This window comes from Vicugna pacos, chromosome 9, assembly GCF_048564905.1.
Source record: "Vicugna pacos chromosome 9, VicPac4, whole genome shotgun sequence".
Lineage (NCBI taxonomy): Eukaryota > Metazoa > Chordata > Mammalia > Artiodactyla > Camelidae > Vicugna > Vicugna pacos.
The window spans coordinates 76669388-76696125 of record NC_132995.1 but is presented as its reverse complement, the minus strand read 5'-3'; the positions used below and the strand labels follow the sequence as shown (position 1 = coordinate 76696125).

The 26738-nt window shown below is 48.1% G+C and overlaps 1 long non-coding RNA gene across 3 annotated transcripts in view; it reads right to left on the bottom strand.

Annotated features, from left to right (window-relative positions):
• Positions 1–26738, bottom strand: part of LOC116281811 (uncharacterized) — an 84978-nt gene that overhangs the window by 21107 nt on the left and 37133 nt on the right. For 2 of the 3 annotated variants that reach the window (XR_012076045.1, XR_012076044.1), the window contains exons 1-3: positions 18544–18686; positions 17568–17689; positions 1660–1846 (exon numbers count right to left, since the gene is read on the bottom strand). This is a non-coding gene — a long non-coding RNA (uncharacterized lncRNA). Of the gene's footprint in view, positions 1–1659; positions 1847–17567; positions 17690–18543; positions 18687–20139; positions 20301–26738 lie in introns of those variants that run through there. The other variant, XR_012076046.1, reaches the window with a different exon arrangement.

Below are 26738 nucleotides of genomic sequence, written 5' to 3'. Positions count from 1 at the left end.
AGAACCTGGGCAGAGTAACAGCAGAGCAGGGCTTCGCTATACGCAGGCACTAAGCTAAGAAACTTACAAGCACAACAATCTACGATGCATAATCGTCCCTATTTCACCAAGGAGGAACCTGAGGCTCTGAAGAGTGAGGCGGGTCTGACACAAAGCTCGTGCTCTTAACCACTACACCACGTGAGGAGCTTGCCAAAGAGCTGCCAGAGATCCACCTCCTCCTCCTGCTCCCCAGTGACACTCTCGGTGTTAGCTCTTACTTATTTACATATGCATAATATAAAATTTTATTCTGTGGCTTCACAGGGCCCCCAAATGTAGGGGGCACGGCCAGTGGTCAGTAGCACGAGATGTGGTAGCGCAAAACAGCTGAGAACGAGGATGACAGAGATGCTGTGCAAACGGGAGTCCTCAAGCAAGGCTTCAAGTACCAAAGAAGCCACAAGTGCAGAGGATTCCCCAGCCCGCGGCGGACCTCAGTGGACAGCCGGTGGGGGACGCGCCGTGGGCGCTTGAAAGCCCCCCTCAGCCTCCCGGTGCGGCCTCTGCGTGAGCATCTCCAGGGCAGGCTGCTCACTGCTCACCAAGGCGCGCACCTCCTTCCACAGCCGTGGGGCCATTATGAAATCGCTTCTGACGCTGAGTGCAAATTGGAAACCCCCGTAATTGCCTCTTCCTTAAGCCCCTGAGAGCGGGGGTCTGCTCTACACACTTTCTTCTTTTGTTAAAAAAAATTATCTTATTTTAATTTGAATTTGAATTTACTCATTTTATTATTTTTAATTATTTTTTTTTGCTAGGGGGGAGGTAATTAGGTTTATTTAATTAATTTATCTAAACGAAATTCAAAATCTCCTTTATTCTCATGACATAGAATGTCCTCTATGGCAATGCTTGTCAAACTTCAGAATGCATAAAAATTAATTAATTTATTTTTTAAGTGGAGGTTGGGGACTGAACCCAGGACCGTGCCTGTTAAGCATCCACTCTACCGCTGCGCTTTGTCCTCCTCCCCTCTACACACTGTCACGCAGAGAAGCTCCTCTGTTTACCCACAAGCTGCGACTCTCCCCCTGTCCTTAAGTCCACTGGGTTTCAGGCCCACAGTGACTGGGGCAGGCTATGAACTCGGTCCCAGGGTGCATTTTCACAAATACAGGTATAAGCTGCTGCTTCAGAGCTTTCCAACCAGACCTACTCTTTTTCGGGGGGGGGAGCAGATCATTGGTCTTATTTATTTAACTGTTAACAGAGGCACCAGGGATTGATCCCAGGACCTCGTGCGTGCTGAGCATGCGCTCTGCCACCCAGCTTCACTTCCCCCTAACAGACCTGCTCTCCCCTCTGATGCTATAGCTGGGGCTTCCTTCTTCACGTATCTACACTTTGGCACCGTCTACACTGATCATATCTGTCGAGCGTCAGAAGCCTCCTTTCCTGTTGATCCCCCTCAGCGGCACGGACACCCCTCAGCAGAACCAGTCCAGCATCTGTGTTCCAGGCCTCACGCAATTTGTTTTGACGCTACAGAGATCTGAATGACCTCCAACCTAGAAACCCTCTATGGCCTGTGACAGGCCTTCAGTGTGTTCACCAAACTAAGGCTCCAAGTTCTCAGAGTAAATCTTTAGCTCCAACATGACAGTCTAGGGAACTCACCTTCTTTCCCTTTTGAAAGCTGGAATTATACTTGCTCAGCTTCTTAGCAGTCTCTTTAAAAATACTCAACATTAGATAATACTCTCCTTTCTCTTCTCTTACCAAATCTTCAATGAACATCTGAATGTAAAGCTATTCTTATTCTTCCAAAACAATGAAAAAGGAGCAGAGCGGAATCAGATGCAGCCTGAAATAAACCACAGGTAATGACTTAAAATTAATAAGACTCACTATGGTAACATACTACTGACTCTGCAAGATCTCCATTATGGGAGAGCTACGCACACGCATGTCCCAGATTAACTCTGGACTCAAGCAGAAGTAGGTTCTGCATATGACCCATTCATTCCTATGACTTCCTGAGGTGCCAAAGAGTATGAATTATTATCTTCATTTTATGGATGGGAAAAATCAGACCAAGGCCCTCTTGCCCCCAAATTCCCTAGTTTGTGAGTCAATGTTCACATGTGGCTGTTCACCCAGTGCTCTGACAAACACTGGACGTGTTTAAGAAAACTTAAGCCAAATGACCAGTGGACATAGAATTTGGACTTTAACAGATTCATCCAAGCATTATTTTTACGAGCGTGCACACAGAACCTGCGCTTAGCATTCTAAACTCAGTTGGAAAGCAGATTCAAGGATGATCTGTCGGTCTTAATCACGTTCTGGGAGAAAACGGGCAACGTCTGCTGTACTTTTGATGAAGTGTATCCCACGTGCAACTCCGGAGTGCGGTACTAGGCCTCCTTCGGCTGGAGAGGGGCTGTGCTGCATCGGCAATCTTATCTGGCATTTGAACACCTATGTCTACATAGATGTTTCTTCATTTTGGTCCTTTGAATTTTTGTTTAAATTCCCACCATATAACCACCACGTAGATGTCTGGGAGAAGTCTCTTGCGTAGAAACAGTGATGAAATCCCTCTTCGCCAGCCTTCGTCAGATGTGTGTATGTGCTAGGGCGTGTGTTTGTGTGTGTGCACAGACAAGCATCTACACCGATACACCTGAGAGCGAGCTTTTGAGCATCTACCATGAGCCAGACCCAGAGCTAATTGCTGTCAATTCAAATTAAAATAAAATAACTTAAAACTCACAATGCAGTAAAAGAAGTGAATAAATAAATACTAAGGGGGAGGGTGTAGCTCAGTGGTAGACCATATGCCTAGCGTGCACAAGGTCCTGGGTTCAATTCCCAGGGCCTCCATTAAATAAATAAGACTAATTACCTCCCCCTCCAAAAAACTTTTTAATAAGTAAATAAATACATAGATACATACATACTATAAAAAAAAAAAAACGGGAACAGCCTGTTTGAGAGACCAGTGTGCACTACAAGAGGAGAGGCCATCAGAGCAGGATTTATTTGAGCTGGGTCTTTAAGAATAAGTCAAAATTTGCTGGCGAATAAGAAGAGAGGGCATCCTAGACAGAGAAGAGTCCACACAAGAATCAGAAAGTGTGCGGCAGGTTAGGGTGCTGTGGGAAGCTGGACGTAGTGCAGGGTAACGCACACAGCAGTAGGTGAAGCCAGATGAGCTGGTGAGGGCAGAACACATATGGAAGAGTCCTGAACATCACGCCAGAGCCCGAACTTTATTCTGCAGGCGTGGGGGAGGCTGACTCACAGTGGGCAAATGGTTGCAGTTGGTTATGTAAGTGATACCCTATTAAGTTACTTAGGAAAGGCTTATGAAAAGAATTGCATTTATCATTAAAGCTGCACTGTGTACCTCAGAGTTTTCACCCTTGGCACTATTGATATTTGGGGGACAGATAATCCTTTGTCCTATGCTTTGAAGGTGGTTTAGCAGCATCCCTGGCCCCTACCTTCTGGAAGTCAGTAGCACCTGCCCCCTGTTGTAACAACCAAAAATGCCTCTAGATGTTTCCAAATGTCTCCTGGGGCCAAAACTGTCCCAGTTGAGAACCACTGGTGACCTGCTGTGGTGAGTACTAAGCTAGGAAATTCTTCCAGAGAAAAGGGGAAGTGTAGAATGAGTTGGAGTATATACACACACACACATATATATAACTATTATATTTTCATTCCTATGTGTTTGGAGAAGAGTGATGCTTCTGCACATGCTCAACCCACCATCTTGATCCAGAGGTCTGAGCCCATATCCCCATGATGGAGCTGAGGGAGATATTTGCCAAGGTCCAGAAAAACAAAATCATCTGGATACTCCAAAGTAGGCACTGAAGGCAGAGCACCAATTTAGATTTTGTTAAAGATCCTAAATTAGAGCTGAGCAATGCTGCACTTGGATTGGGTACTGCAAATTAAACAGAACTATTTCATTCATGTTTATGGTCATGCAGGTTAATTAAAATTTTCTCTTTAGAAATACAGCCCCCAAGACTCAATGTAATTTAAATAGATTCTACATTCACGCAGAGTGAGAATGGCAGCTTCAATATTTAATTCTTGCTTCGTAAACTTTGAAGGCTACAAACACATCCTCCCCAAGTTGTGAACATTCTTTATGTGGGAAGCAACTGACTAAAGGGAAGTTGGAGTTGCTAGGTTACTTGGCGCCTGTGGACGGCTTCTGGATAAAATGTATTTCAATCAGACTTCCTGGAGCAGGTGGGCAAACTGAAGTGGAAAATAAATTCAAATGATCTGATATTGGCTTTTCATGCTAAAACTAAAACTTCCTTGCAGTCACAGACCATTTGAACAGTGCAGGTGTAAGGTGGCCTTGCTGCAGGGAGCATCACATCTCATCTCCTACATGAAGAGCATGAAGCCCTCAGAGTTTTCCGAGCTGAATTTCTCTCCAGAAACTGGGGAAGATCCGTGGAGAGTGAACACCCTCATGAAGAGGCGAGTGTCTTTGAATGGGTCTGCTTTCCTTGCCTCTTCTCTGGGCACAACCCTTTCAAGTTAAAGGACATTGTTGGGCTGGTCTTTTCTTGAGTTCTTCCAGATCTTAATAATAAAATCAAATCATCAGTGTGGGGCTGAGCTGCAGGCTAGTGAACCAGCTAAGTTAGAATCCCCCAGTCTTCAATGGTTGAGGCCAGGAGCTCTTAGAAATCAGAAGAAACTGTGCAGTGATATAGGGAATGTGCATACGATAATGCTGCCATGAGCATCACCCCAAAATTGAATTGCTACTGCTTGAGCTTAAATAGATTGAGGTTGAATAGAAGCTGCCAGTTATTTCTCAGTATTTTTTGTATGAGATCATCGGTATTGGGGCCAAGCAGTGGGGGAGGTGAGGGTTGTACAGAATGAGGAATTCTTCAGAAACCTTCTTCTGCATGACTTGATAAAGAAGCTGTGGTATATTTATACAATGGAATACTATTCAGCCATAAAAATGACAACATGATGGCATCTGCAGCAACATGGATGTCCCTGGAGAATGTCATTCTAAGTGAAGTAAGCCAGAAAGAGAAAGAAAAATACCATATGAGATCACTCATACGTGGAACCTAAAAAGAAAAGAAAAGAAAAGAAAAAGACAAATGAACATAAATACAAAACAGAAACAGACTCATAGACATAGAATACAAACTTGTGGTTGCCAGGGTGGGGAGGTGGGAAGGGACAGACTGGGAGTTCGATATTTGTAGATACTGACAGGCATAAGTAGAACAGATAAACAAGATTATACTGTACAGCACAGGAAAATATATACAAGATCTTGTGGTAGCTCATGGTGAAAAAGAATGCGACAATGAATATATGTATGTTCATGTATAACTGAAAAATTGTGCTCTACACTGGAAATTGACACAATATTGTAAACTGACTATAACTCAATAAAATTAAATTTAAAAAAAAAAGAAACCTTCTGCAGAAGGAACTTCAGGCATCTTCTCACCCAAAGGGTCACTTCATTATTCAATTCTCTGTAACGTTTTAGAGTTGGTGAATTTGCACAAAAATGACTCAAAAGCAATCTGGTAGTTAACTTACCAGTTCTGGAACCAAGTAACTAGATACCCAGTTTCCTGGAAAAGCAGCCCCAGAGAAATGTCGTCACCTCTCTGACAACACTCTCGGAAAGTCACGGATGCAACAACAACAAGGTGATTCTCACACCCCAGCACACGTGTCTCTTCTGCACTCCCTGTGGGAGGTTTCGCCGTGAGAAGCAGAAAGGGGTGCTCCCGGAAGAGGGGACAGAGCCGCGGGGAGCAGGTGTAGCAGGAAGGGCATGTTACGCAACCGCAGTTCAGGGAGCGGCCCCTGCGGAGCGGCGGCTGCCCGGCAGGCGTGGTGCCAGGTTCTTCACCTGCGCTGTTTCACTTAATCATCACAGCAAACCTACCCAGAAGACCTTGCTTTCTTCCTTTTTATAGGTGATAGAACTGACGCCCCAAAGGGCAGTGACTTTAAAAAGGTCACACAGCCCATGAATGGTAGAACCAAATTCAGAAAGAAGTCTGCCTGATTTCCAAGCTCAGCCTACTTCCTCAAGAGACCAGGGCCCTTCGGAGGGAGTGGGATGGTAGGCACGCCCATATACCGACGGGAGTGTAACTGGTTTCAACTTTTAAAAGAGATATTTAGCAGCATCTGTCCCAATGTTAAGTGCACACGCCATCAGGGTCAGCACAATCACCTTTTGGGAGTTCGCCCTAGAGAGGCACTTTCACAAGCACACAGCGATATGTGTATAACGGTGTTCATACCATCATGGTTTGTAAGAGGGAGAAACTGGAAACATGTGTCCATTAATAGGGTATCCGTCAATATCGGTCAGATAATTTATGGCAAAAGCACGCAATCAAACGTGCTGCACTCATTAAAAAGAATGAAGTAAATCTCTGTGGACACATGAGAAGATCTTCTCAATATTGTTCAGTTTAAAAAAATAAGTTGCACAAGAGCACAGATTTGTACGTGTGGTGGGGGTACAATCCTCTTTGCAAAAACGGGAAGGTCTAGAAGCACACACAGTGTGCCGCTGCAGACGGGAACTTCCAGGGAGTGGGACGAGGGTGGATCTTGGTAGAGTGGGGAGGGGAACTTTTATTTTTCACTTTGTACCATTCTAATTTGATTTTTTTCTAATAAGCAAGTATTACTTTCCTAATACAAGAAAAATTTAAAGAAGGGCCTTGGTGAACTTAGAAAATAATGGAAGGTTTTTATAACACAAAAATGAAGTGGGTCAGGATCTATTGAAGAATAAAGGGAAGGCAGATGATGATTAAGGAGCTAATGATTGCCAAAGGTCATGGATGTCTTTATGGTAATTGCCAAGGCAGATTCACAAAGAACTTTAGCATTGGAGAGAGTGCACCTTGAAGGCAGAATACCAAAAAGGAAGCTTGCCGTGATATTTTGGATAACTTGTCAAACCAAAGTCCAAATGCTTTGCTAGTCTCTCACCTTTGCCTGGGCCGGGAATCCCCGGTGTGCTGACTGCTTCGTCTGCACAAAGCAGGAGCAGCGGGAAGGAAGCCGGGCAGGCAGCCCCGGTAGGAAGAGGCGCTTCCCGCACCGGAACTTGGCTGCGTCAAACTCTTCTCCTCCCAGGATGCTCGGGGGCCGTCAGCGACAGCTGCAGCCCTCTCTGCATGGAGATACTCTGCCTCTGATCTGGCGTGGAGGCAGACTGCGTTTGCCTGGCTAATCCAGCCATTCACTGGAGAAATGAGAAAGGCCCAGGCTACCCATATGTGCTGTAGACGCCAAAAGGAGATGAGCAACCAACAGGGGTTTTCTGATAGTGTCAACATGGCCACTAGTGCTTCATTAGTTTTCCTTGCTCTAGGCTGAAAGGAATTTCTGCTGAGTGCATATCTCTGAGACGCGTCTGACATCTCGAACACTTTCTGAAGAAGACATGACTGAACTTTTCTGCGTAGAAATCCGGGTCGTCTGCTTTTTAATACTCCTGTGCTCACTATTTTGGCTGTCAAAGCCACCGCCTGCGCTCTCCCTCACAGTGACGACGATGACGGTCATTCATCAGGGCTTGTCAGGACTCAGGCGTCGTTTTAAGTGTTTTGCAGATCAGCTACTGTAATCTTCATCGTAACTCTGCGAATTAGGTATCGTTATTACTTCCTTTTGACAGACGAGGAGACTGAAGACTGAGGGGGTCAAGCAACTTGCCTAAGCAGTAGAGCTAGGATTCGGAGCAGGTCTCTTGCTCCAAAGCACATCTATGTAGCCACATGCTGCACTGCATCACGGCAAAGGTGGCAGTCTGTCTTGTAGGAGACAGCAGGGCAGGGAGTCTGTCTGAGCCTGGAGCACCCCCACACTCTCAGCTGTCTGGGGGGCTCTTCCCTGTCCTTGGCTCCAGCTCCCCTCCAGGGAATTCTCAGAACACCCCCCTTCACACGGGGCCCCTCCACCCAGAACTCTCAGCCTCCCTGCTGGGGAGCCATGCCTCAAGGCTCGAACTCTTCTTCCACCAACGTGAGGCCACATTGATCTCTTCCTCAGCTAGCAACTTTCGCTTTTGTTGGCAGCACCGTACAGTTAGCTCATATTTCTTGATATCCTATTATCTAATGATCTGAAACACATAACTTAACACGTTCTTACAGTCGTGCTGCTTCCCCAGGCTTTGGGGACATGTCAGCCTCCTCTTAGGCTTCATCTCATATCCTCAGCCCAGTTTTTATTCCAGCGTTTGCTGCAGCAGCCAGTTGTGTCCAAGGAATAACCAGACAGGGGTCTTGTCTTAGCCAGACCACGAATCTATTACGCTCTCTGGCCTGAGCACCTCTGATAATCCAACAGGATACCTGCAGGAACTGGCTCCTCCTTGGGATATGGCCTTGCCTTTTTTGCCTTCAGCGCTGTTGCCTGCACCAAATCTGAGGATTTAGATTGCCTTCTCTACTGCTCTGGGATCCCACACAACACTGCCTAGGGGTAAGGGATCCATTTTATGCTAAGAAGTGTGACAGTGGGCATATGGCAAGGAGACTGATTGACCTGACAACTTCATCACCCAGAGGTGGCCAGCCTGGCAGAGTAACACAGCGGCCTATGGAAGTCTCAGTCAGGGCGCTAGTTTGGCCATCACCCTCCAGGGCTGGACGCGCCCTCCGGCAAGGGGTGAACACACAGAAGCAACAGTGCGACTGGCTAATAGCGAGAGCGGTGGGCCCAGAAATCGGTGGGTGGAAATAGGATTGGTTCCTTTCACCATCATTCTTGGTGACCCAGTTGTGCAATTTTTTATTAAGAGCAATTGACTCTGCTTACTCTGAGGAACTGGAGTTGCTCATGCACGATGGAGGGAGCAGAGCAGAAGGGAGCATGTCCATGAATCTGGGCTTCAGGGGTCACCTCCTGGCGAGACCCCAACGCCCGAGGAGAACTGTAAAGGGAAGTGCAGCTCCCTCAGTCCGCCCCTGGGGACGTGGGCCTCGGGCACCTGGACTAGAGCGAAGCCCAGACCAGCCGAGGTGCTGGCAGAGAGAGAGGAAGACGTAGAGGGAGCGGTGGAAGGCGAAGATGGTAAGTGGCAATCACGGCCTTGAGACCAGCTGGAGTGGTGGGGACAGGGCTCGTTACATTCCCTCCCCACCTGACGTCTCGAAAGCTCTGTAAAGGAAAATAAAGCAGAGTAAGGGGACAGAGACTAGCGGGGGGGTGATGGAAGAGTGTTCATGGATGCTTTCTCTGATGAAGTGACACTTGAGCAGAAGCCTAATGAAGGCAAGGAGCAAGCCGTATGGGCGCACGGGGGAGAGTGTTCCAGGGAGAAGCAGCAGCAAGTCCAGAGGTCGCCAGCGAAGCTCGCTTGGTGGGTTTGAGGTTAGTGTGGTGGGGGGAGGGCGGGGGAGCAAAGGAGGGCGTGCAGCCCAGGTCATGAAGGGCTTTGGCAGGAGGACCTTGGGTTTCATTCTGTGTGAGACAGGCAGCCGCTGGCAAATTGTGAGATGTTGTGATGCACCTCACGTCGCACCAGGCTTCTCGGTGCTCCGCGAACTGGCTGTAGGGGGTCAAGGATGGGTGCAGGGAGATCAGTTAAGAGACAAGCAATCGAGTGTTTGGACTTCGTTTAAGATGGGTTTCCTGGGTGTGCAGAGCAGAGGCGTGCGGCTGCCCAACACTGCGTCTTAATCGAGAGCGAGGTTGCTGTTCCCCGGGGCTGACTTGAAGCTACTCCCGAGCAAAAAGCCAACTCTCCTGCTTCAGACAAATCTTTTATGAGGCGTAACACAGCCCAGCAGGTCCGAGGGTGACGGCTCAGAGGAAGCCTGTGATTCTGTGATTAAAACATCTATTCAGTCTTTGCTAAGAATTCAGAGAAACAATGTCTCTCCATTAGATGTAGTTCCCAAGATCAGGCCTGTCACTTTAGCAGACACCCTGGCCACCTGCCACAGAGTGTGTTCCTTGCTGTGCACGTATCTTCTTTCATTCTCATAGCAGCCCTGGAAGATGGGCCCCTCTGTGCAAGCCTACAGATTGGTAGCAATAGGTACTCGGGGGCAGTACTGAGTAAGCCACGCGTGGTCACTAGCGAGCGAGGGACGGCGCCCTGGATCCGCACCAAGGGCTGCACGCTCCGCAGGGACGGTTCTGAATCGCTTGTCGTGGAGAACACCAGGGAGCACCCACGTCCTTGGGGGGCCTAATCTCATTTTTATAATCTTTCTGGTTCTTCTGATTAAGAAAAACAACGAATATTAACAGGAAGAACTGACTTTTTTTTTAAAGTTTCACTTGCCTGGAAGGAAATAATGAAGGGAGGGATCCTGCTTGTTTACCAAGCTCTCCGAGGTCAGAATGGTCCCTCTGCTCCTGGGAAGTCATTTGGTCCAACGGCAAGAGTGGGCGGGCGCTTCATTCTGAGCCCCTTTCGCGGCGTCTGTGGCAGTTATCTTGCTGTGGGACTTTATCCCCTGGAAAGCCACAGTGCTGCCTTATTCCTCCTTAAAGCAAAATCATTAGTGCAGCTGCATCACAGAAGAAGGAAGAAAAGAGATGTGTGATCTGCCCATGAAACAGAGACGTCGCCCGACACGAGCTCAGCCTTTTTCATGTGCTGGCTGTGAGCCTGTCCTCACGCTGGGGCGGAGAAGCTCATTACTGCTCACAATAACCAAGAAGCAGGGCTGGGCAAAGGGGACAGGGAGACCAAAGGCCCAGAGTGTCCCACCAAATTGGACCCTGGAAAGTCTGACGCTGGGCCATCTGCTGGAGCGCTTGGCAGCCACTTGCCTTTTACAGTGAAACTGCAGGGACAAAAGTCACTCTGGTGGACTGGAGCATCGCCCAGTGCCTGCCAGTGGATAGTAGGGTCGGGGGGTAGGTGGCCACGTGGCAGGATGGGTGCAAACACAGCAGACACTCATTTGTCCAGTTTTGAGGTTTTGTTGAATCTGTAGCACTCTGAGAAGCCTAATGAAGTGTCTGCAACTCAGACAATCTTTGAAGGATTAAACGCTGTCTCTCCCTTTCACTCCCCCTTTCTCTTCTCTCTCCTGGCCGCCCTCACTGTTTGCATGGATGAACTTCAGCCGCGGGAGCTGGTGCACCCTGCCTAAATGCCATTTCAGCACGGACATCCCTGGGTGCCTAGCGTCCTTGCCTAGATTAGCGTGTCAGTGGCATATGGCACAAATGGCCTGTCATTCGGTCTGAGTCAGTTTAAAATATCTGCCAGGCTGCTGACTTCTTTGGCGTCATGCCACGTGGCCCCAGCATTTGAGGAAGGAGAGCAACATTGTCTGAAAATTAGTTAGAGTGAATTTTCTTGTGCAAGAGCTGGAATCTGGCTTCCTGCCTCTCCCCAGTTCTCTCTCCCTCTTCCCCCTGGTATCCGAGCTAAAGAAATAAGCACACCTACCGAGGCTGAGCGCCTGTGACAAAGGATGGTTTTGAGAACAGCTTTCGTTGTACTGGTTCCTTTTCTGGCCCCACATCTTGCTTTTTTTCCTGTAAAGACTACGTAGCTTGTGCCTTTCAGACATTGTTGCATTTGATCCTCTTAAAAGCCCCAGAGTAGGTATTAGCTCCATTTTGCAGACAAGAAGACGGAGGCTCAGAGACATTTAAGTATGTTGCCAAAGCACACAACAAGAAAGTGCCAGGGAAACAGGGCAAACCCAGGTGCATCCGACCCCACATTCTTTTCACCCTGTTAGGCCCGTGCGGAGACTGCTGTCTAAACCGACGCGGTGCCCGCGTCTAAGCGTCTCCGGGGAGGGGGCAGTTTTTACTGCAGTTCAATGGGCAGAGCTCACAGTGGTCAGCGTCTCCGTGGTTGCTGTCAGCAAGTGCTCCGGCTTCTTCTTGTCCAGACTCCTCGTCATGCTCATCTCTCAGTGTGTTTAATGGAGGGTCATTGTTACTGTTCAGTTGCCTGATGGGTTTCTCACTCCTACATCCAAGCGATGAAGCGATCCTGCTGTCCTGGGGATTACCCCCCTCGATGAGTGAGGCCCTCAGGACTGCAGCCAGCTGACCTGCAGGCAGAGAGGGGGTCAAAGGCTCCTCCAGCTCAATTTGGATTGATGAACCAGAATAATTCTGGCAGCAGGGCTCAGCGATCTTTCTCAAGTTTTGTGTTTGAGGTGGTGTTTTGGCAATTTTTACTTAAATACTCTCTCGTCCACCCTAGGCATTTGAAAATTGGTCTCTAGCACCTGGATTAGTTGTCACCGCAACACCAAACAATCATCAGGGAAGGGACTGCGTTCACTGGCTACTCGTCCCTCCTCTGTGTTACGCTTTGCAAGGAACTGTCACTTGAAACGTCTCCCAGTTCTTTATTGTTGTCAAAATTCTGTGCCCGCGTTGGAGCCCTGCTCAGTTCACCTCCCCAGAGAAACCTCCTCCCGTTCGGTCTACTCCGCTGATGGCTTCTTTACTCCAAATTCCTTGCAATGACAATAGTAGCACTTAAACTTACCTGTTTACTTGAACAGGTAATATCATACAGCCCAACACAGGAACATATACAGAGCGTACAAGTAACAAAGTGACAAGTGAGACTTTTCGTCCCAGTTCCCCAGTTCCCATCTCGGAGGCACTCTGTGGCCAGGTCCTCTTGCCTCCTTCTGAGCCTTCCAGAGAGATCTTAATACGTAGAAGTATATACGCTTTAAAAACTTCATCAACAACATATGGGACTAACTGTTAACGTGCATCAGCGGTTTTGTAAGAGACACCGTGCCAAGAACTTCATACAGATTATTACACTGAATCCTCCCCAAACTCTAGGAGATGGGTGCCCATACATATTTTACAAATAAGGAAATGGAAGCTCAGAAAAGTTAAGTCACTTTGCCCAGGATCACACAGTCACGGCGTGGCAGAGCTGGAACTGGCCCTCAGGCCATCTGACTGCAGAGCGCAAGCTCTTCACCGCCACGCCACAGGCCTTCGAACGGCTCTCGCGTGGCCTCACACGCACATCAGGTTTTCCAGTGAGACTGAAGGGCACTCAGGGAGAAACGAAGTGTGGTGTCGTGGAAACAAGGTGCACTGGGGGGGTCAGATGCTGGTTCTGGAACTTGCTAGCGATGTGACCACAGGTAAGTTTCCTAAACTCTCTGATCTCTGACTCCTTATCTGTAAAGTGGGAAAATGCTAATCTCAGAGGAGACGGGAGTGTTGGAAGGGTGAGGGGAAGTGAAGAGCGCACAGCACCTGACATAGGAGGCATTCTGACACAGCAGTTACCTTATCAAGGGCTGTGTCTTTCTCAAAAATACATTTGCCAGTTTTAACTGCCCTCTGCAGAGCAGGAAGGAAACAGCCAGGTGGCGCCTGGCGTGATACAGATCTAGTCTCTTGGATGGCGAGCAAATCCCACGCAGAGGTCCCCGAGATTAAATGCAAGGGACCTCATGCCCACGGGGCTCGCTCAAAGGGAACAGCTGGCCATTTGCTGGCTGTTCAAAGAAACACAGGGAATGGTATGGAAGACTGGCCTTGTCTGCATTATAAACCTTCTCCAAGGCCAGCAAACAGAAATGGAGTGTGGAGGTAAAGAAAGACTGAGGAAATACTCTGAGGGGCTTTGTCCAGATACCCTCCTGGTAACTCCCTCACCTCCTCAGGGGTTTCTCCGGACCCGCAAACTGCCCCCGCGCCAACTTGGGTTTTAATTTTTCCCATAATACATTTACCATCTATCATATGATGCAATTATCCTGTTTAGTGCATGTGCTTCCATTGTCTGACGTCTCCAGAGCGCAGCTCTCGGAGGGCAGGAGTCTGTTTCTCGCTCGCTGTCCCACGGACGGAACTGCCTGCGCCTGGTACGGACTCAGCCAGGATTTGTTGGAGAGAGACATTTTTCAGATGAGAAAGCTGCGATTAAGTGACTTAGCAGAATCGAGACTAGAACTCAAACCAGCTGTCTTTCCACTAAGTCAGTTTTCAGGACAGCGGAGCCCACGTCTAGGATTTGGGAACGATCGGGCCCCTGAGGAATCCAGACAAAGCTGGAAGCAAGTGCACAGAGACAGAGTGACTTAACCAGAGAAGTCGTAGCAGGAGGAGCCCATAGCTGTGGGTGGCTGTGCTGATTTTTTTTTCTCAAAATTTTGTTTAAGTACCTGAGACTCTGCTGTCAGTTTATCTAGTGAAATAAGATGCATGATCAATGTGTGGAGACGGAAATTTCAGACCTCATTATACACACACTGCAGATTATTCCTTTGCTGTCACTGCGGCATTTGACACGCCAGGGAAAACAAAAGGAAATCTGTCTCAGGCGCCCCTTTTAGCTTTGACAGATGTGGAAATGCACGGGTGGGGGTGCTCATTTTTGGTTGGATGTTAAATGTGAGCATGTCCAGAGATGCAGCTGGAGAGCTACCACCCAGCTCATGTTCAGGGCTGAAGGCCCGGAGATGCGCTGAGTCTGGGGCCAGGACAGCCCCCTCCATCCCCACTTCTCTTGAAAGCAAAGGAGGCGCTCCGCCTGCTCCCAGGCCAGCCTTCCACCTGGGCTTTTGGTCACATCCCCTTCCCCCATCACTCACTCCCTCTTTCGCGAATCTCAAGTCCGTCTTTTTCCCACAACGTGCAGACGCGCCCAGTTCTCCTCTGTGCCGGAGCAAGACAATGAGAACCTTCCAATAACCTCTTGAGTCAGTTAGTGACCTACTGATGTGCACAAGGCACCCTAAAACAGCGGCTTAAAGTAACAAGCATTTTTTTCTCACTCACAAGTTGATGGATCATCTGGGCGATTCCATTGACCTGGGCCAGGCTCGGCTGGCTGGAGCTGGGCCGGAAACACTGGCTGCACGTCCTGCCGAGGGTGCCGTCAGCGGGTGGGTCGGCGGGGCAGGCTGGTCACAAGGGACCTCACTCACGTGCCTGGCCATTAGCAGATCATTGGTTACGGGGAAGCAGGTGACTGGGCCACGGGTCACTCACCCAGCAGGTCAGCACAGGCTTGGTCTCACGATGGCCAGGCAGGATTTTAAGGCAGAGAGAGCAGAAGTCCACAGGCCTCTGGAATGGGCCACAGTGTCACTTCTGCCTCATCTCCTGGCAAAAGCAGGTCAAAGGCCAGCCCAGGAGCAAGAAAAGACTCCATTTCTTAAAAAGGAGCTGCAAGCGCACATGGCGAAGGGCGTGGGTTCGGGGGAGGCGCGATTAGGGTTAGTTTTACAGTCGGTACTTTGTCTTCCTCCTTCAGCTTCTGTCTCCTCCCCTTCGCATCCACACTTGCAGAGGGGGCAGCCGTCTCTTGCTCTGCCTGGTTCTTTAGCGACCAGTCACTTCTCAACCAAAGTGACCTCACCTTGTTTTCACCATCTCCCTTTCGATGAAACTGTTCTCTTTAAGGACAACAACGTCTCAAACAGCAACGACTATGAACTACCTTCAGCTTCCATCTTAAACTCACTGCACAACTTGACCTGGGTGGTCATTCCCTCCTGCCTGAAGCTCTGCTTGCTTAACATCTAAGACTGTCTCCTGGCTCCCTCCCGCCTCTGACCACCCGCTCAGATTCCTGGGCTGGCTCCTGCCCGGCTCTGGCCCATCGGCGTTAGTGTTCCCTATGTTTCTGTTGCCTCACTGTTTTTTTTCTTCTCATGCTAAACTAAACTCTTTCTGGAATCTAACCCTGTCAGGTGGATACCAGCTACGTGCATCTTTATTCTAACTCGTCTGCTGACTCCAGGAATGACGTGTCGGGCCCACTGGATATCGCCCCAGGCTCCGCAAAGGAACCAGAAACTGGGCTCAGCCTCTTTCTCCCAAGTGTGTTCTGCCCTCGCTTTGTCTGTCAACAGGTTTGCAGTTCTCTCAACCCGCTGAGCTAGAAACTGAGGACTCCCTTAACTGCTCCCGCCCTGGGCTCCCTACAACTTGAGACACTAAACGTGTCAACTCCACCTCCGAGGACCCCCGAGACCCACCCCTGTGTGTCCTCCCTGCTGCGGCCTGGGCTCGGGCTCTCGGCCCTCTGCTGCCCAGACCAACGCTGGAGCCTTCCGCAGGCTTCCCCGACCCCTGCCACCAGAGGTCTTTCTGAAGCACGAGTCCGTGTTGCTCCTCTGCCTCATGCCCTTCCACTGGCTCTTCCCTGCCGAGGTAAAACCGAAACTCTTCGTATTAGTTAGTGATTAGCTGCAAAAATTGAAAGGGAAGAAAGAAGGACTGAAAGAAGGAAGGAAGGAAGAGAGAAAGATGTATTCAATCTTATTTAAGAAAAAGAAGATACATTATAAAGAAACAGAGATGGACTTTGGGTGATTATAATGTGTCAATGTTGTTTCATCTTTGGTAAAAAATGTACCACGCTGGTGAGTGATGCTGATAATGGGGGAGGCTATGCTTGTGGGAGGGGAGGAAGTAAGTGGGAAATTTCTGTACCTTTTTCGGATTTTGTGTATCCTCCCCCAATTTAAGGAGAACTTAGACTGAATTCTGCCATTCAAGCACAGAGGGCAGCAGGAGGCAAAGGACAGAACTACATCTGGGGGAATAATACAGAAGTGCAGTGCAGAGTGATGAGGCACTGCTTTTAGGGACAGAAGAGGCAGAGCTGACATGGGTGGCAGTGGTGGGAAAACTCCTTATTAAAATAATCATTATCTGAGTTCCTATGTGATAAACTTAATTAGCTGAGAGAGGCTTTCTTGAAGTCAATGAGAGTGATGGTGGGGAACCATTTGAATCGTGTGTTGTGCCCTGTCTAAATTCCTGACCTACAGAATTAGTGAGCATAATGCTTAACTGTTTACAACCAGTTAAGTTTTGGGGTAATTTGTTACATAGACTTCATTCTTGGAACACACCTATTTTCATAAATTTTAGTTTCATTTTCAAAATAAGGTCCTGTCCAAACTTTTTTCTTTAACTACCATAGAATTTGGGAAACTCATTTTAAATGAATTTACTTTCAGTGACCATTTTCCAGTATCAAATACCCTGCAATACTCTGCAGGGAACCCTGCCTCGAGGCCACATGGCTCTCTACACCATGGCAGGCAGAGAGATCAGTGGGCCCAGCTGCTGGGATGCCTGGGGAGTTGGGGGGGCAGAGGTGGGCCTGGGTCATCTGTAGCAGGCCTAGGACTCAGGGTTAAATGATTCCAGATTGGTGGTGTGAAAAGAGGACAGCATTCAGTGCGAGATGGTCCTAGGTTCCAAATCCTGCTCAATTGCTGTGTGATAGTAGGCAAGTTACTCAGCTTCTCTGAGCCTCAGCCCCCTCAGCTGTGCTATGGGGCTACTCAGTCTCACTGTACTGGGCTGTTACAGGGCTTCCAGATGATAATCTATGTAAGTTAGCCACCAATGTTAGCTTCCAGTCCTACCTACCATGAGACCTACTTTCTATTACTGCAGGATAGGATTATTAAAAAAAACATTTTTTAAGCCTAATGAGAAGAAGCAATGTTCAGGTTTCCCAGTTTCGGTCCTTTCTTTCTCCATCACACATTTCACCTTCTCATTTTACTCCTCTAAGTGTGCAGTTCCTTTTTATGTACCTAGGCTTGTGATGGCAAGTAGGTTCCATCCTGGGTGACCTCCAGTGAACTGCTTGGACCCTCCTGAAGAATTCCAGGCCTGCATCCGGGCTCATCACAAGATGACCGAGACCCACTGACGTCTGTTTGGGAGAGATGAGCAAATCATTACTGCTCACTTTTTATCAAGTCTGCTCTGTGTTTCTCCACACGTACTCGTTGTTTTCTCACTTCTCACTCCCCGAGGTCTGTAACTTTTCTGGAAGCACGGAGACAGTACAATCCAGGGCTTATAGACCCCTGATGGGGTTTTTTTTTTTAGCTCTTTCTATGTTAAACATAGCGCTGGGCAGTCACATCTGGCCTAGGTCACACAGGTCGTAAGTAGGAGAGCCAAAATGGAAAGCCAGATCCCTCTGACCTTAAAGCTAGAGTTCTTTCCTTAGCAGGCTGTCTCCTCCTCAGTGTCAACAACGTCTCAAAGTCGTTCTGGATCAGAGCAAGCCAGGGCCTGTTCCAGGGACAGGGACAGAGCATCCTTTCCCACCAACCCCAGGGCACTGAGAACTCACAGCAGGAGGGGCTCCAGGGCAGAGCCTCCCCAGCCCAGAAGGTGCAGCGCAGAGCAGTGGGGGAGCAACGGGCAGACCAGGTTAGAACCCACTTACCTGCGGGGTGACCCTGAGCAAGCTGCTCACCCGCCCTCGTGGGCAGGTTCCCCGTATACTGGGACTAAAATGAGAACCGCCGACTTCGCGGGGTTGTGTGGGGGTCGGCCCGGAGGAGGTTTGCAAAGCGCTCAGTACAGGACGCGGCATGGAACAGGCCCTCCACGTTCGCCAGCCGCACCTCGCCCGGGGGCTGCGGGGCCCGCGCCCCCGCCCGCACGTCAGGGGCGCCGCGGAGGGCACCGCCGCGCCCGCCGCATCTGCGAGAAACACACGCCGACGGCATAAAACCACCGAACGAAGCACCTGCACGTGCCGATTCTGCTCACCTGGCCAGGGAAATTCAGGCAACGAGTATTTGGGGAGGAACCGGACGCCAGTCAAACAGGATCGGGTGTCGCCTCGTGCGCGCGTCCCGGGCCCCCAGCCTCCGGGCCGGGGCGCCGCCTCCCACGCCGCTCCCTCCGCGCGCCCCGCGGAGCCACGCGGCGGAGCCACGCGGCGGGGCGGCCGTGCCGCGCCGCGCCCGCGCGCCGTCCTCAGCTGCCGCTCCGTCGCGCGCTGGCGCCCGCCCGCCTCGGGCTCCGTCGGGCTGTCCCGTTCGCCGCCCCCAGGCCGCCTGCAGCCCCTTCCCGGAAGCAGAGTTCGCCTGAAAACCGTCACGCGTCACCCCAGCTCTCGGACCGCCCTCATGTCCTTTCCCTGTGGCCCGTTTTCGGCGGAGCCGCTGTCCGAGGAGCCAGGAGGGAAGAGTCTTCCGCTCGAGAACTGGAATGCGCGGCCTGGCAGGCCCGGCCTGGGGGACCCGAGAGGCGCGGGCCGGGGACTGCACAGCCAGGCCGGCCTCAGCGCTCCAGGAGGCCGTCTCCTCCTCCAGCTGGCGTGTCCGCTGTCACGGGCTTCGGCACTGTGACGTCTTGTTTTCCTTAGTAACGTGTTTTCCATTTGGAATTCTCATCTGCCCATTCCTGGGGACAGTGCCATCAGAGCCGCCTTCGCAACCGCACAGTCTGGGCCAAGGCCCCGTTTCTATATTGGTTCTTGGTGTAGTTCCCTGACCCCAGGTCACCTGAGAAAGTCAGAATCCGCACGCGGCTGTCTTCGGGCACTTGTGGAAATACACGCAGCCTGTCCTGCTCCTCAGCTGTCTGTCTTTGCTGTGTGTCTGTCTTCTAGCAGGCTGCGTGTGAGGCAAAGACTCCTCCTGGAGGTAATCGTTGCATTTTTAAAGGTGTATTATCAGTGAGCATCAATTATAATGAGGCATTGCAGTGGGGCTTGATAATGTCGGAACCTGGGGACAGCGGCCTCTGAGCTGAGATCCTGCCAGCTGCATTTTATTAACCCAAGTCAGGGTGCTAAGCTGATTTTCAGGCTTGATTGACAGAACCCTTTCAGCATCAACCCTGAACCACTATCAGGAGGGCGAATCCCATCGCGGCATTCTGCGGCAATGGTTTTAATGCAGAAATGCATGTGATCAGGAGCATGCTGAGCTCATATCATTTCCAGAGTGAGGAGCAATGTGTTCCAGTGTCATTTACCACAACCAATTATGGTACATCCTGACAACATTTAAAACAGAATTGGATTAAGACAAATGCACTCGCAAGATTGTGGACTGAGAGGCAAAATGCCAGAATTTTCAGTGGACCTCATTTTGGCTCTTTTTCATTACTATAAAAAGCTGAAGAAGAAGAGAGAGGGAGGAAAAAACAACAACAACAACAACACTTTCAGGGCAAGAGGTAGAAAGCAAGCATAAAAAGCAGGCTAGAACTGCAATTCGATGTGACCACCCTTTTCTCCAGTTCCCTTTTCCACTGCTGCAAATCTTCTACCTGCAAGAGTCAGACAGACAGTCCTTCTCTAAGTACCAGATTCACTCCCCAAAATCAGAGGGTGCATTTCTCAGTCCCACTCACCATTCTTAACCTCCACAACAGGCGCTAGTTCCAGTGAGTAAAAATCCCTGTGATGTAAAACGTCAGCCTTACAGCCAAGGTCGTGGTCAGAAGCTTCTACTCCAGCAGCAACACTGGCTGATCTATGGACCAGCAGAGAGGTGTCTTCCAGCATTTCCCATCTTAAAAGAATCAGACAGGGGGGTGGATATAGGTCAGTGGCAGAGCACATGCTTAAGGCCCTGTGTTCAATCCCCAGTATCTCCACTAAGGGGAAAAAAAAAGGATCAGACAGCCATTGCTACCTTCTGAATTAACCAGTCACACATTTCACTGAGATGGTACATGTGAAGTACCTGTCCAGGAAGTCAAATATCAAATATCTTTCCTTTTTTGTTTTTTTAAATAGCTTTACTGAGTTATTAAAATAATATGTTTTGCATGCTCATTGAAAAACACTAGAAAATATAGAGGAAAGCAATGAAAAATAAGGATGTTGTCCAGCGCTAAGCATCGTTGATATTCTGGCATCGTCCAGCATCTATTTAGAAACAAAAGTATTGTCAGAATATAACACACTGTAGTCTAACCTGCTTTTTGTCTTTCAGCAACATGTTGCAAACACTTTGCCATGTCAATAAATATGGATGTGTGTCACATATTCAAAGCTGCAGAGTATTATTGTAATTTACCGTAATTAATCCTCTTCTGGTGAACGTGTAGGCTCCCCTCCATTTGTTCCTCTTTTAAATAATATTGCAACAACACCCCTGCTGTACATCCAGGGTTCTCAAACTCAAACGTGACCCAGAATCATCTGGGGTATTCTAAATATACAGATGCATGGTTCCCGCATCTAAAGATTCTGCTTCAGTAGGAAAAGTGTAAGACTCAGGGCCCACAGCTCACCGTGCACCACAGGGGACGCTGACGCTGGTGGTCCTTGAACCACACGTCAAGAAACATACATCTTTGCAGACTTGTCTGATGCTTTCTTTGGAATTAAGTTCTACAAGTGAGCTTGTTATTTTGCAAAGGCTCTGCCGTGCAGCACTGCAGCAGTCTACCTGGTCTGTGGTCATCTTGTAGGTGAAAAAGACTGAGTCACAAAGGAAAGTATATGCCCTAAGGTAGAAAGTGTGTTCAAGGCACGAGTGAACAGAGCAGATCTGTCCAGGAGCCCTCAGAATCAGCCCCGCGGGTGTCTATGGGATTCCTAAACCTTCCTCAAGCAGCTCCTTGGCTCTTCCACTGGAGCCTGGCAATGAGCAGAGTCGAGGAAGAAGGGAGGGTCGGAGAGAAACACAAGGTGAGAGTGGGTTCAGTGTCTTGGCTGGAGAAGTTAGCTCTTGACAAGGGAAGGTGCCTGCCACTGCCATTTGCACAGGAGATTGCTGCCAACGAGGGGACACCAACTCAGACAGCTGTATCCCCATGCTCCCCTGGAATAAAGTTCACACTGGACTAGCATCCTGTATCCACCCCAGGTTTTCCAAGAGTTTGAGAGATGAGAGTAAGAAAGAATACAGGTATGGCTCCATTTCCAGGCTGAGAGATGCTTGAGGAGCACACACACGCACTCACACAAAGGCAGGTGCAGATCGCCTGGCTTACAATCTCCAAGCTCGAGAAGGAGATTTCCAAAATAAGCTTCACCTAAGAACAACTTTACACAAGGCTACAAAGTGTACAAATCGATCATGTAAGCATCCAATCTGAATCATGTAAGGAAAAAAAAGCTGTCTTCCTTTTTTTTCTTTTGCTTAATGTTATTGAAGTCTGATACACATTCAGGACAGTGTTCAAACCACAAGTTTATAAATCGGATGCATTTTTACAGAGCTAACAACACACCGGTATAACCAGCATCCAGGTCAAGAAACAGAGGAACACCTCAACGCCAGACATTCCCTGGCGCCCGTGTGCGGTCACGGTTTTACCCAAACGTAGCCACCATCCTGATTTCTAGCAGGTTTAATTGGCTTGGTCTGTTTTTGAGCTCTATATAAATGGAATCACACAGTATAAGTACTCTTTGAAAACTATTTTCGACTAGATTTTACAGATTATTAGTTTAACTCTCTGTGTCATGTGCAGCAATATCCCAATTCTGAAGCACAGATTTCCCCCCTACAAAGAAACAGAAAAGTATACACTCTGTCCGTGTCCATTTGTGCCTTTCAAATTCGATAGCTCCATCTGAGTGGAGTCCAGCTGAATCTCTGGGGCCCTCATGCCTGTCCATAGTAAGTAATAAGGATCCTAAAAAGCTACTCCCTGCCGTGCACTGAGAGGCAGTGCAGTGCAGTGGAAAAAAAGATTAGAACTGTACAGAGCTAAGCTGGTAATAGAATCCTCGCCACTTACCAGCCGTACTATGTTCACAAAGTCACGTAATCTCTCTGGGGCTCAGTTACGTCTATACCTGTAAAATGGGGGAAATACCTCGTGTGTATCTCACTTGACAGGAAACGCCTCATGTGATCTTATTTAACTTTCACAAGTTAAATGTGAAGTGCTTGGCATATAAAAGTGATTCTTACATGTTTACTCGCTTTCTCCCTTCAAAGACCAGACCTTGATTATCCATTAAAGTCAGCTTGTTGTGTACACGCAACCTAAAGAAAAATTTTCTTTTTTCTTTTTAATAAATACATTTTCAATGGCAACTATTTGAACCACTAACCAGCAAGTTTAAAATCATTTGGAAACCAGGTTTGTGATCCAAGAGAATTTTAAATTGTTGACACAGTCTTTTTCAAAACCGAGAAATGTCACTGTTCATTCTTTGGAAATCCATATGGCTTCATGTCCCTCACACTTCCCACCATGCTGGCCTGGCTGTTTATTTATTAATGATTTCCATCATGAAACCATTGTTATCTCAGCTTCTTGTGATGGCCTAAGAGCACACAAAATCATCATTTTCCAACAACAGCACAAATACCCAAACGCCTGAGCTTCCAGCAATGTTGCAGTGTTATTCAACGCCATCATGCCAATCCGTTTGCAATGGCCTTTTCATTTAGATACGAGCATGATCGTGGAACTGTCGTGTGATTTCTGCATTGTCACCAGTATACATATTAAAATCTCTGACAGATTGCTAATGAGCTGATGTTGGAATTACAGAGTAGTCTGTTATCATTTGTCCATTCACAGTTTCCTCACCAGCCCATCTGTGCTCGGAACAGAGCCACCACGGAGCACACAGGCTGGGGCAGTTTCTCCATTTACACCTTTTGCCTTCAGAAGCTTCTGGGAAAGCCCGTCCCTAATTAAAGATTTTAACAAACATATTGCCAGCTTTCTAACGCTGTTATTAAACTGCTCTCTTTGTTAGAAAAGGTGCTGTTTGTCAGCAGTTTGTAGATTTAGATATTTAGTATGTACTTCCGTAGCCCGCACAATATTTGTTTTCAGAATAGTTCAATTAGTATGTTATGCATGTATGTACCTGTGTGCACATAAATACACATGACACACACATTGTTAAAATCTCATATAATTATTCAGACTCACAAGGACAAAGAAACATGGTGTATTTTTAGGGACACACAGACTGCTCTACAGAACAAGGTGGAATTGAGAATTCTAAGGATGGAACTGTTGAAACGATCAGATTGAGATCATGGCTCAGAGAATTTGGGGCAAAGGCAAAGTACCTTCTACCTGAGATATCTGCATGTAAGGTACACTGAAAAGGCATCTGATGTCCCTGGCGGGTTACACGGCTGAGAGGACAGACGCTCCCCTGCACTGAGCGTCTGCCTATCAGAGCGTTGTTCTCAGTCACTGTGGGTGTGGCTGGGGGCTGGGCTGGGGAGGAGGCATGGAGTCACCTGGGAGTTCTGCACCTCCCCCATCACCATCAGCTTCTGACAGTCCTGTATCACACCCAGCTGAGAACCACTTGCTTTCGGGCTCTGAGGGAAGAAGAGAGATGCGGGGCTGAGCGTGCGCTGCCCCGGGGAAAGGCTCTCAGATCACTGGCCCTGGAAATGGGTCCGTTTTCACATTCCCCAGAGCGAGCAGAGAGAGCAGTGGCCCCTCTGGTAATGAGCTGTGCAAGGGTTTCCAGAATAAAGTCACCCCTTCGCGAATACTGAGGAGCCTGACAGCTTCACCACCACGGTAGGCGTAGTAGCTCCCAGAGGACCGGCACCTTGGAGATCAGGAGGCGGCTCTGAGTGCTGCTTTGGAGCCACTTCCACCAGTGACCCTGTGACACCAAAGCACTATGAGATGCGTCTCCTAGTGCGGAAGGTTTGTGGCCACTTACCACTCCGAGATTTTAATGTCAGTTTTGACTTAATCGTTGGAATTAAACAAATAAGCCGGAAGGAGATGCCACAAATTGTAAGGAAATGTTCCTGTCCAGAAAGAATGCACCACAGAGCGCTAACGCGTACGCACAAAAACCACACACCACCACGGGGCAGCCGATGCTAAAGCCAGACAACTGGCACAGACGCAGGGATGTTCAGAGGCTGGGAACATCACTGCCGAGAGGATGAGTTAGGACGGAGTGAGACTCAGCGCTTGAGAGGCGGGAGAAGACGCCGTGAGGTGGGAAGACAGTGGGGAAGAGAACAAGGAGTGCTCGGGGGATCCCGAATAGGCGGCTTCGACGAGAGCAGAAGAGCCTGATGGGACACTGAGAGAGCAAGGCTTTGAGGGTAAAGGGGCACTCCGCCAAGGCTAAGGCCAAAGCGAAGGGTCTGCACTTTACCTTTGTTGTGCTGTTGTTAGTTAATAGGTTTATTTTCCCCCTTCTACAAAGACTTTATTTTTAGAGCACTTTTAAGTCCACAGATTTGAGCAGCAAGTACAGAGTCCCCACACACTCCCTGTCCCCTCACCTACAGCTTCTCCCACCGTCAAGATCTCCCACTGGAACGGCACATTGGTTATAACTGATAAGCCTACCACTTTATCATGGCAACTGATAAAGCTACGTTAACACACGACTCTCACCCAAAGTCCACAGTTTACGTTAGGGTTCACTCTTGGTGTTGTACGTTCAATGGGTTTTGACAAATGTGTAATGACATGTATCCACCATTACAGCAATATACAGAGCAGTTTCACCGCCCTGAAAAGCCTTTGTGCTTCACCGATTCATCCCTTCCGCCCCTAGCTCCTTGCAATCACTAATCTTTCTATTGTCTCCAAAGTTTCACCTTCTCCAGAATGTCATATAGTTGGAATCACACAGCATATGGCCTTTTCAGATTGGCTTCTGTCACTTAGCAGTAACTCGTTTCTTTTTAATGCTGAATGATATTCCGTTGTCTGCACACACATACCACATTTACTTGTCCATTCACCTACTGAAAGACATCTTGGTAGCTTCCAAGTTTTGGTAATTATGAACAAAGCTGCTATAGCCATGAGCAGGTTTTTGTGTGGACATGTTTTCAACTCCTTTGGATAAATACCAACAAGTGTGTTTGCTAGATCGTATGGTAAGACTATGTTTAGTTTTGTAAGAAACTGTCATAAACTGGCTTCTAAAGTGGCTGTACCATTTTGCATTCTCACCAGCAATGGATGAGAACCCCTGTTGCTCCATATCCTCACCAGCATTGGGTGTTATCAGTGTTCTGGATTTTGGCCATTCTCATAGGCATGTTGGAACATCTTGCTGTTTTAATTTGTGTTTCCCTAATGACGTATAACGAGGTGTATCTTTTCATACACTTATTTGCTATTCTGCATATTTTCTTTGGTGAGGTGTCTGTTAAGGTCTTTGGTCCTTTTTTAAACTGGGTTGTTTGCTTTCTTATTGTTGAATTCTATGAGCCTTTTATGTATTTTGGATACAAATCATTTATTAGATATGTCAATTGCACATATTCTTTCCCAGTGTAACACTTGTCTTCTTATACTCTTGATACTGTCTTCCGTAGACCAGAAGTTTTTTTATTTTAATGAGCTCTAGCTTGTACGTTGTTTTCCTCATGCATGAGGACAATGATCTTCTCTGTAAAAAGTCATCACCAAATCCAAGGTCATCTAGATTTTCTCCTGTTATCTTCTAGGAGTTTAACAGTTTGGGGTTTTACATTTATGTCTATGACCTATTTTGAGTAAATTTTTGTGAAGGGGGTAAGGTCTGTGTCTAGATTCCCCTTTGGGGGGGCATGTGGATGTGCAATTGTTCCAGCACTATTTGTTGAAAAGACTTTTCTTTTAATTGTACTGCCTTAACTCCTTTGCCAAAATCTGTTGACTCTATTTGTGTGGATCTATTTTGGGCTCTTTGCTCTGCTCCAGTGATTTATTTGTCTACTCTTTGACCAGTACCATCCTGTCTTGATTACTGCAGCTTTATAGTTAGTCTTGAAGTTGGGTAGCATCAGTTCCCCAACTTTGCTCTTTTCCTTTAATATAGTGATGGCTATTCTAGGTCTTTTGCCTCTCCAAATAAACTTTAGAATCAGTTTGTTACTATCCACAAAACAACTTGCTAAAATGTTTATTGGGATCGCATTGACTCTGTAGATCAAGCTGAGAAGATATCTTGACAATATTGAGTCTTCCTATCCATGACATGGAATAGCCATCCACTCTGTGTTCTTCTTTGATATCTTTCTTCATAATCCAGTACATATTTT